Source organism: Apium graveolens, chromosome 7, assembly GCF_009905375.1.
Source record: "Apium graveolens cultivar Ventura chromosome 7, ASM990537v1, whole genome shotgun sequence".
Taxonomy (NCBI): Eukaryota; Viridiplantae; Streptophyta; class Magnoliopsida; order Apiales; family Apiaceae; genus Apium; species Apium graveolens.
Genome location: NC_133653.1, coordinates 247,652,480 through 247,662,501, shown reverse-complemented (window position 1 = coordinate 247,662,501; position 10,022 = coordinate 247,652,480). Strand labels below are relative to the sequence as shown.

The following is a 10,022-nucleotide window of genomic DNA, read 5'->3' as shown; positions in this document are numbered from 1 at the left end:
TTTATAAATCATATTCTAGTTAATTTCCAATTAAATCAAATTAATTTTGATTTATTAGAAATTAACCTGCTGCAACACATTAGCTGAGTTCTTGCCTTTAGGATGAAGAATTTAACATTCCAATTTCACCAACAAGTCTAGTGAAAGTTGCTTCATCCAAAGGTTTAGTAAAAATGTCAGCTAATTGTTTTTCCGTTGGAACAAAAATAGGCTCAATGGTACCATTTGAGGCATGTTCTCTAATAAAATGGTACCTTACATCAATGTGCTTTGTTCTAGAATGATTAACTGGATTAGCCACTATAGATATAGCACTAGTATTGTCACGCATAATTGGAATTTTGTGTAACACTAGGCCATAGTCCATTAGTTAAATTCTAATCCAAAGCACTTGAGCACAACAACTTGCAGCAACTATGTATCCAGCCTCAGCTGTGGAAGTTGACAGAGACTGTTATTTCTTACTATACCAAGATATAAGTCTTTGTCCAAGAAATTGACAGCTTCCGCTAATACTCTTTCTGTCAACCATGCATCCAGCAAAATCTGCATCCGTGTATCCAATAGCTTCAAATCCAGTTCCCTTAGGATACCACAATCCCAAGCTTGGTGTCCCCTTTAAGTATCTGAAAATTGTTTTAACAGCCATCAAATGTGATTCCTTTTAATTGGCTTGAAATCTTGCACACAGACATGTTAGCAAACATAATGTCTGGTCTATTAACAGTCAAATATAACAAAGATCCAATTATTCCTCTGTAATCTAAAATGTCTATACATTTTCTTTTCTTATCTTCATCTAACTTTGTAGCTGTAGACATATTGGTAGGACAAAAACACGCGCTAAATTTACACGCAAGTATACGCGTTCACAAGTAATATAGAATTCTTTCTAATTCATTCCCACAGAGACTTGTTTAGGTTAAATTCAATTTATGCACTTATGCAACAATGATATGGCTATCGTTCAATGCTAAGACAAATAACAAGTTAGGTTTATGAATAAACTAAGAGATTATATTAACTAAATTTAACTAAGAGAATTGAGGTTGAATTACTTATATGAGACAAACATGGGATTTTAACTTCATTACTGCTTCATTCAAAGTCATTATTCTTAACCTTGGCATGAAATGGTGATGACAACTAATCAGATAACACGAAACTAATAAACACCAACTTTCGTTGTACGAATACCCTACTACCAGGCATCCACAAAAGAGATAGAAGCTGAATAGACACCAATTATGTTGAGACCCTATATGTCTATAGAATTTGACAACATAAAGGTTTAATGCACAAGTTATCTATCGTGATTACATAGGGCAAGTAAGATGGTTAAAATTACCTATGAATCATGCATAACAAATACATGAACCTATGTTAGCATGGCAAGTTCTAAACCTCTATATTCACTGTCGCTTCAATAGAGATTAAACCGCTATCTTATAAGTTCGCAACGCTCATAAGACGAATAAGCACAACCAATACTAGGAAATCATACAATCACCACATACTAAGATATCAAAACAAATTAACTATTGAAATCCATAAGTAAATCCGCTAGAACCCCACGATAACGATTAGTTCATAACCGAACTCATCATCACCGTGGGTTCCGATGAAAGCATGGTATAATAAACTAAATATTTATAAATTGAATAAATAATTAATGTACGTAAACAAGAGTATTAGGTTCAAGAAACAAGAAAACAAGCATCCAAGATTACAACTCAATCAAAGAATCATAAGTAAAAATAAGTTTTTCTTCTCCTTTGTTGTATTTGTGCTCCTAGGTCTTCTCGTCGTCTTCTCCTTCATCTCTGTTATGAAAAACGTCTTTAAAAGGTCTTTATATAGCAGCCCATCTGATCAGGAGTCCAAAGAATCAGCCTTCTAATCAAATCGGGATTCCAAGATTTCGACTCGGCGCGGCCGCGCCTCCCTGACATTCTGTTAAAACGGCGCGGCGGCCGTGGAATTGGGCGCGGCCGCCCTAAGCTACTGGAAAATCTGCAATTTTTCTTATTTCTTTGACTTCTTGTGCTGATTTATTTTACATAATCATCCGAGGCTCCATCCTAACACTCTTCAAAGCATAAAAACAATGTAAAACTGTTTTTGCTTCCGATATTGCCCTGAAATATAAAACACTACAAAAACACATCAAATACACAAATAACTTGAGTATAAAACACCAATTCGAGCCTTTACGAAGCTTCGAAGTGGACATAAATTCCATTTAACACACCCCCGAACTTGAATCGATGCTTGTCCTCAAGCATAAAAAGACTAGAAAACAAAAAATAAAAATGTATGAATGCAGCTACATGAATGCAACAATCCCCTGAAATTTACTAAACCAACCAATGAACAACATCTCAACAAATGCAATTATTCGCACAGAGTTCAATCAAATCCCAGAAATCAAGTCTCAAACCAGAAATGTGTGTATGTGTAATTGCTTAACAGATATACTTTCGCAACTAGATCAATAATCATAGCCCACCATTCATCAAGGCAGTCACAAGGTTATAAATAGAATAAACGATAAACTCAAAATAACTGACAATACTTCAATATTTATCAAAGTTATACAAGGATTCATGCTTTATTGATAACACATAACAAACACAAATATGTTTATTTGATCGTGCAATGAGTGAGGTCCACAAAAGACTTATGCAATAATACCCATGTGACGATCGTTAGGTTAGCGGATCCCAGACTATAAAAGTCTTAGGTCACTAGGCACAAAGTCTCCTAAGAACTTAATAACTCGAGTATTAAAGAGCCCACTCGTGATCAATTATGCATAACACATATTTTTTCTTTTTTTTCTTTTCTTTTTTTTTTTCTTTTTTTTTCTTTTTTTCAACAATTTCTGAACAAGTGTGTTTCGCTCCATCTCGCTCAATTCTAGACTACTCATATAAATATGAGTTAGCTACTAGCCATTTGACACCTAGCCACAACTAGTAATGAAATCCAATATTTTTCTCCAATTTTTAAATATCCATGTTCTTACGCCACTAAGAGAATATCCTAAAGTGTAGACATAAACAAGTGATTAAACCTCAACAAACAACAAGACATGATCATGATCTAGCACTTAGGCAACCTATAAGACTTAGTGAACAATTTCCTGTTTCTAGCATGCAAATCAATTCATTAAGACTTAACATCCCTTTATACAACATCATTACACTCGAATCAATATCACAAATTAATCGGAAAAGCAAACTTAAGGGATCATGAAATAATGCAAATGCAACTATATGCAACATACTAACATACAAAATAAAAAAAACTACATGACAAATATGTAACTATATGAACTAAACTCTCATAAATATGCATCCATATGGACTCACACAAACATTTCCTTAACTACCACCCCCAAACTTAAACTTTTCACTGTCCTCGGTGAAGGTAATAGTAAGTAATAAAGGCATACCTACTCAGGATAAGGATGGTCATCACCCTCCGCGAGTGGAGTGTTAGGATGCGGGTACACAGAATCCTCACCAAAAACTGGCCACTGAATATCTACTCATGTGGCTCTAAAAGCTGTACCTAACGCCTGGGTAAGATCTTGTACAAACCTATTATGGATGTCATACATCACATCCATCCGCCTTGCTAAGCGCCTATACTGTGCTGAACCCAAATTAGCACTGTCCTCTGCTTCCTGCTGCTGCGAAGAACCGGTTTCACCCATCTGATGTCCCCATGCCGCTCTGCGTGCCTGAGAAGAACCACCAGCATATGTCTGATCGGTTGGCTGGCCACCCGGCAAGTGATCATAGATGTACCCTAGTCCCTTCTCATTCGCCTTCCCACTGTACCACTCCTGCATCACTGCGATCATTGAACTGTCAATAGGGGAACTAGGCAACTGAAGTTGCTCGTGTGCGGGCCATTGAACTCCCACCACCACACAAAGCTTCGTCACAATTGACGCATATTGAATAGAACCCGTAGTGCTCCCACGCAGAAACCTCAGAATACCCTGATAAATAATGGAGCCAAGGTCCACATAATTGCCCTACAATATCCCCCACAACAACTTTGCCCGATCTACAGTAACATCATGCACATGAGAAGAAGGCATGATATTCGCACAGATAAAAGAGTTCCATGCACGAGAAAACTTGTTCATATATGAGGAAGGGAAAGTGGCATACTCGTTCGAACCCCTCTTGAATTCCCAGTGAGTGTTTGGGACACACAGCGTAGCAATAATCATGTCCAAGTCAAATTCCTCCCCAGTCTTAGTCACCCAATCCTCTTGAGCCGGCTGTCTCTCGGGGTGGTTGATCACCCTCTGAATAGCCTCCGGTGTATAATCCACCGTCAACCCCCGCACCACCGAGTACCCATTCTTATCCGTATTCGCATTCGCATAAAACTCGCGAACTACATTCATAGGCACAGCAGCAGGTGCTTCACAAAAAGCAACCCGACCCATCTCCAAAATCATCTCAAGAAACTTAAAATCCTTCCCCGATGGGAGAAAACTCCTCTCCTTCGTTATCGGCTTCGATAACAGCCTAGTATACTCCACTTCATTCTCAGGATTAGTAAATCGAGGCCTCGTACCACCAACACTCAAAGATTCGGTGATGCCGTTGCTAACTTGAGTCCTTGCTCTCTTTGGTGCCATTGGATTTGAATAAATTGAGAAACGGGAAGTGTATAAGAGAGATTTAGAGTTTTGAGAATTGAAAAGTGATGGCGATGATTGTGTTTAAGTGTATGTATATATAGGGATTTGGAATTATAAATGGGATATAATTATGGGATAGTGGGGATAATAGGTTTGATTAGGAGAAAAAATTAGGGTACTGGGGAGAGGGAAAATCTCCTGGTGTTTTGATTTGGTATTGAATTTTTTTTTCTGCTTTTTTTTCTTCTACAGGGGGTCAGCGCAGCCGCCCCGCTAGGCAACGCAGGTGCTCCATATCTCGGGAGTTCCAGCACGGCCGCCCCACTTCCCAGCACGGGCGCACCGTGTTTCTGTACTTTCAGCACAGCCGCCCCGCTAGGCAGCGCGGGCGCGCCGTGCTTCTAGAAAAAACACCTGATTTTCTGTTTTTTCTGATTTTTTTCTTTTCTTTGCTTTTTCTTCCTTCTATCTTCTACTAATGTACGACAAGCTTGGGTTGCCTCCCAAGAAGCGCTTGGTTTACGTCGCTAGCTTGACGTAGAATCCCGAGATCAAGTGGACAATAAAACGACACTAACCAACTCATGGTTTGTCTTATTTCCATAGTAGTGCTTCAAACGATGTCCATTTACCTTGAATAACTGGCCTGGATCATTCCCAAAAATCTCCACTACTCCATGTGAAAACACAATTTTGATAACAAATGGCCCTGACCATCTTAACTTCAACTTCCCAAGAAAAAAGAGGAGACGAGAGTTGAACAAAAGAACTTGTTGCCCTGACACAAATGATTTGAGCACTAGACCCCTATTGTGCCACCTCTTGACTTTCTCCTTATATATTTTATTGTTCTCATATGCTTGAAGTCGAAACTCATCGAGTTCATTCAATTGAAGCATCATTTTCTTACCAGCTGCATCCATATCAAGGTTCAATTTCTTCAAAGCCCAATATGCTTTATCCTCTAGCTCCACAAGCAAATGACATCCCTTATCATAAACCAATTAAAATGGAGACATGCTTAGTAGAGTCTTGAATGTTGTTCGATAAGCCCAAATAGCTTCATCCAGCTTCAAAGACCAATCCTTTCTCGATGGACATACAACTTTCTCCAGAATACGCTTGATATATCTGTTAGACACCTCATCTTGACCATTAGTCTAAGGATGGTAGGCTGTAGCAATGCGATGATTCACATTATATCTCTGCATCATAGCAGTGAACTTGCAATTGCAGAAATGTGATCCCTCGTCACTGATTATGACTCTTGGAGTTCCATATCTTGTTAATATCTGCTTATGAAGAAAATTTAGCACTACCTTCGCATAATTTTTCGGCAAAGCTTTAACTTTCACCCATTTCGAGACATGATCAACCGCCAACAAAATATACTGATTATTGTAAGATGGGATAAATGGCCCCATGAAGTCTGTTCCCATACATCAAAGACCTCAACCTCGAGTAGCACATTAAGAGGCATCTCATCCCTCTTTGACATATTACCAACATGCTGGCAGTGATCACACTTCAAAATGAACTAATACATATCCTTAAACAATATAGGCCATAAGAATTCTGCTTGAAGGATACGAGCTTCTGTCTTTTCTCCACCATAGTGGCCTCCATAAATAGTCGAATGACAGTCTCGCAAGATACCCTCCGTTTTGCTGTACGGAATACATCTCATGATGATTTGGTCAGCTCCTTGATGAAACAAAAATGCCTCATCCCATATGTACCACTTCACCTCGTGAAGAAACTTCTTTCTTTGAGTAGAAGACAAGTCTGGAGGCATAATGTTTCTCACAAGGTAGTTCATAATGTCTGCGAACCACGGTTCTTCTTCTTGCATCCCAAACAACTACTCATCGGGAAAAGACTCATTTAATAATGTCTTATCCTGTGAAGCCATACTTGGATCTTCTAACCGAGATAGATGATCACAACTTGATTCTCAGTACCTTTCCTATCCTTGATCTCCAACTCAAACTCCTGAAGTAAAAGAACACATCGAATCAATCTAGGTTTCGAATCCTTCTTCGAGACGAGATAGGGAATAACAGAGTGATCAGGGAAAACTATCACCTTCGTCCCAAGCAAATAAGATCGAAACTTCTCAAAATCGTAGACAATGGCCAAGAGTTCCTTCTCAGTAGTAGTATAGTTCGGTTGAGTATCATTGAGGGTCTTACTAGCATAGTAGATCACATGAAATATATTGTTCTTCTTTTGCCCAAGAACTGCTCCAACTGTATAGTCACTTACATCGCACATCATTTTAAAAGGCTCATTCCAATCAGGTGCAGTTATGACAGGTGTCGTGATCAAACTCTTCTTTAAGCTCTCAAAAGCAGCTAAGCACTCATCATCAAACTTGAAAGGGAAATCTTTCTCTAATAGATTGCACAACGGTGTAGAGATTTTAGAAAAGTCCTTGATGAACCGCCGATAGAAACTCGCATGACCAAGGAAACTACGGATTCCCTTAACAAAAATTGGTGGTAGAAGGTTTTCAATGACCCCCACCTTGGCTTTGTCCACCTCAAGACCTTTACTAGAGACTTTGTGCCCAAGAATGATGCCCTGTTGCACCATAAAGTGATATTTCTCCCAATTGAGAACCAGATTGGTCTCAACACACCTTTTAAGAACTGTGCCAAGATTTTGCAAGCACTCGTCAAAAGAGTCCCCGAACACAGAGAAATCATCCATGAACACTTTCACATTCTAACCAATCATGTCAGAAAAGATAGACATCATACATCTCTGAAATGTAGCTGGTGCACCAGACAATCCAAAAGAAACTCTCCAAAAGGCAAAAGTACCGAACGGACAAGTGAAGGTAGTCTTTTCCTGATTTTCTGGAGCGATGCAAATCTGATTATAACCCGAATAGCCATCCAAAAGACAGTAATATTCATGCCCAGCCAACCTGTCAAGCATCTGATCAATAAAAGGAAGAGGGAAGTGATCTTTCCTTGTTACCTTGTTCAGCTTCCTGTAATCCATGCAAACTCTCCACCCCATGACTATTCTAGTAGGAATGAGCTCATTCTTTTCATTAGCAACCACGGTGAAGTCTCCTTTCTTCGGCACACACTGAACTGGGCTCACCCAAGAACTATTAAAAATAGGATAGATGATCCCTGTATCTAGCCATTTGAGAATTTCCTTTTTCATGACCTCTTTCATGATCGGATTTAGCATTCTTTGTTGCTCATCAGTTGGCTTACTTCCTTCCTCTAGCAGAATTCTATGCATGCAATAAGAAGGGTTGATTCCCTTGATATATGTTATAGTCCATCCAATTGCCAATTTGAACTCTCTCAGAATTCTCAAGAGCTTTTCCTCATCACTACCTGAAAGGTCAGATGTAATAATAACAGGCAAAGTAGATGCATCACCTAAAAAAGCATACCTTAAGTGTTAAGGCAAAGGTTTAAGCTTGAGTGTAGGAGCTTCCTCAATAGATGGCTTGAGATGCCCCTCGGCATATTTGAGTTCTGACATTCCAAGAGATTCAAAAGGCATATCCATCCTTCGCTTCTAAGGAGAAGCGTTCAAATACTGTAATGGCTCATCACCTTCATCATCTTCACTATCTGAATTTCCTAAAAAGGCTTTCTCTAAGGCATCAGACCTTAGCATTTGATCATGTTCTAAAGTAACCACAGAATCGACCAATTCCACTTTTAAGCACTCCTCATTATCAGTAGGGAATTTCATGGCATTGAATATATTAAAAGTCACGTCCTGATCCAGTACTCATATAGTGAGCTCACCCTTCTACACATCAATCAAGGTTCAGCCAGTTTCCAAGAATGGTCTTCCCAAGATTATGGGAATCTTTTTATCTTCCTCGAAATCAAGAATTACAAAGTCAGCAGAAAAGATGAGTTTGTCCACCTTGACCAAGATATCCTCCATAATGCCTCGTGGATATGTAATAGAACGATCGGCCAACTGCAAGGACATATAATTAGGCTTAGGATCAGGTAAATCCAACTTCTTGAAGACAGATAAAGGCATCAGATTGATGCTATCTCCCAAATCACACAAACACTTGTCGAACGACAAGTTTCCAATAGTGCAAGGAAAAGTGAAGCTTCCAGGATCTTTAATCTTTGGAGGCAACTTTTATTTCACAGTTTTCTTCTTTAATTCCACGTCTGCTTCCTTCTGCACATCTTCTTCAGCCGCAACTTCATCTTCCGGAACTTGATATTTTTCGGGGTTCGCAACCTTCCCAAACCTTAATGTAATTGCCTTTACCTGTTCTTTTTCTTCCTTCTTTCATGGAACTTCTGTGTCACTAGGGAGTGTACCAGGTTGTCGATTCAGCAAGGCATTGGCAATCTGCCTAATTTGATTCTCCAAGGTCTTGATAGAAACCGCTTGGCTCTTGCACATGAACCTCAACTCCTCCAATTCAGATTTTTCATTAGATGGTTGAAGTTGGAGTTATTGTCTTGGTGCATATTGCGGTTGCTGAAAACTAGGAGGGTTGAATTGCTTTGCTTTATACTACTGATAAGGCTGTTACACCGCATTCTGATTATTGCTCGAGCTGAAGTTAAGATGATTGCGGTTATTGGGATGATAGGTGGCTGGAACTCGTTGTTGCGACCTCTGAAAGTTGCTCACAAACTAAGTTGATTCACTAGAAATAACACACTGCTCCATATTATGCGCCCCAGCACAAAGCTCACAAACCCATAAATAGCCAAAGAATCCACCTTCATCATTAAAGCCTTAAGCTGAGTAGCTATAGAAGTAGCTACATCTACCTCCAGAATTCCTGCTACCTTGCCTTGATGTAGTTGCTGAGAAGGGTTCTGGTATTCATTAGCAGCCATCAGTTCAATCAACTCATAAGCTTCATCGTAGCTCTAAGCACATAAGGCTCCACCTGATGCTGCATCAAGCATGGGTCTAGATTGCGCTCCCAAGCCATTATAAAAGCATTTGATAATCTTCCTTTCAGGCATCCCATGATGAGGACACTTTCTAAGCATTTCCTTATAACGATCCCAAGTTTCACATAAAGACTCTCATAATTGCTGCACAAATTGAGTAAGAGCATTTCTAATTGCAGCTGTCTTTTCCATAGGGAAGAATTTAGTGAGAAACTTTTGAGCAAGATCTTCCCAAGTAGTAATTGAGCCTGGTGGTAAAGAATGCAACCAACACTTAGCTTTATCCCTCAGAGAGAATAGGAAAATCCTCAGCTTAATAGCATCTTCAGAAACGTTGTTGAATTTGAAAGTGTCACAGATCTTGATGAAATCTCTAATATGCATGTTGGGATCTTCTGTTGGAGAACCCCCAAACTGGACTGAGTTCTGCACCATCT

General features: G+C 39.3%; 1 non-coding gene across 1 annotated transcript; it reads left to right on the top strand.

The window, feature by feature from the left end:
* The first annotated feature begins 9,655 nt into the window (after nucleotides 1-9,655).
* On the top strand, nucleotides 9,656-9,762 carry LOC141675430 (small nucleolar RNA R71). The gene has a single exon (XR_012556083.1). It is a non-coding gene; the product is annotated as a small nucleolar RNA R71 (small nucleolar RNA).
* Nucleotides 9,763-10,022: the final 260 nt, after the last annotated feature.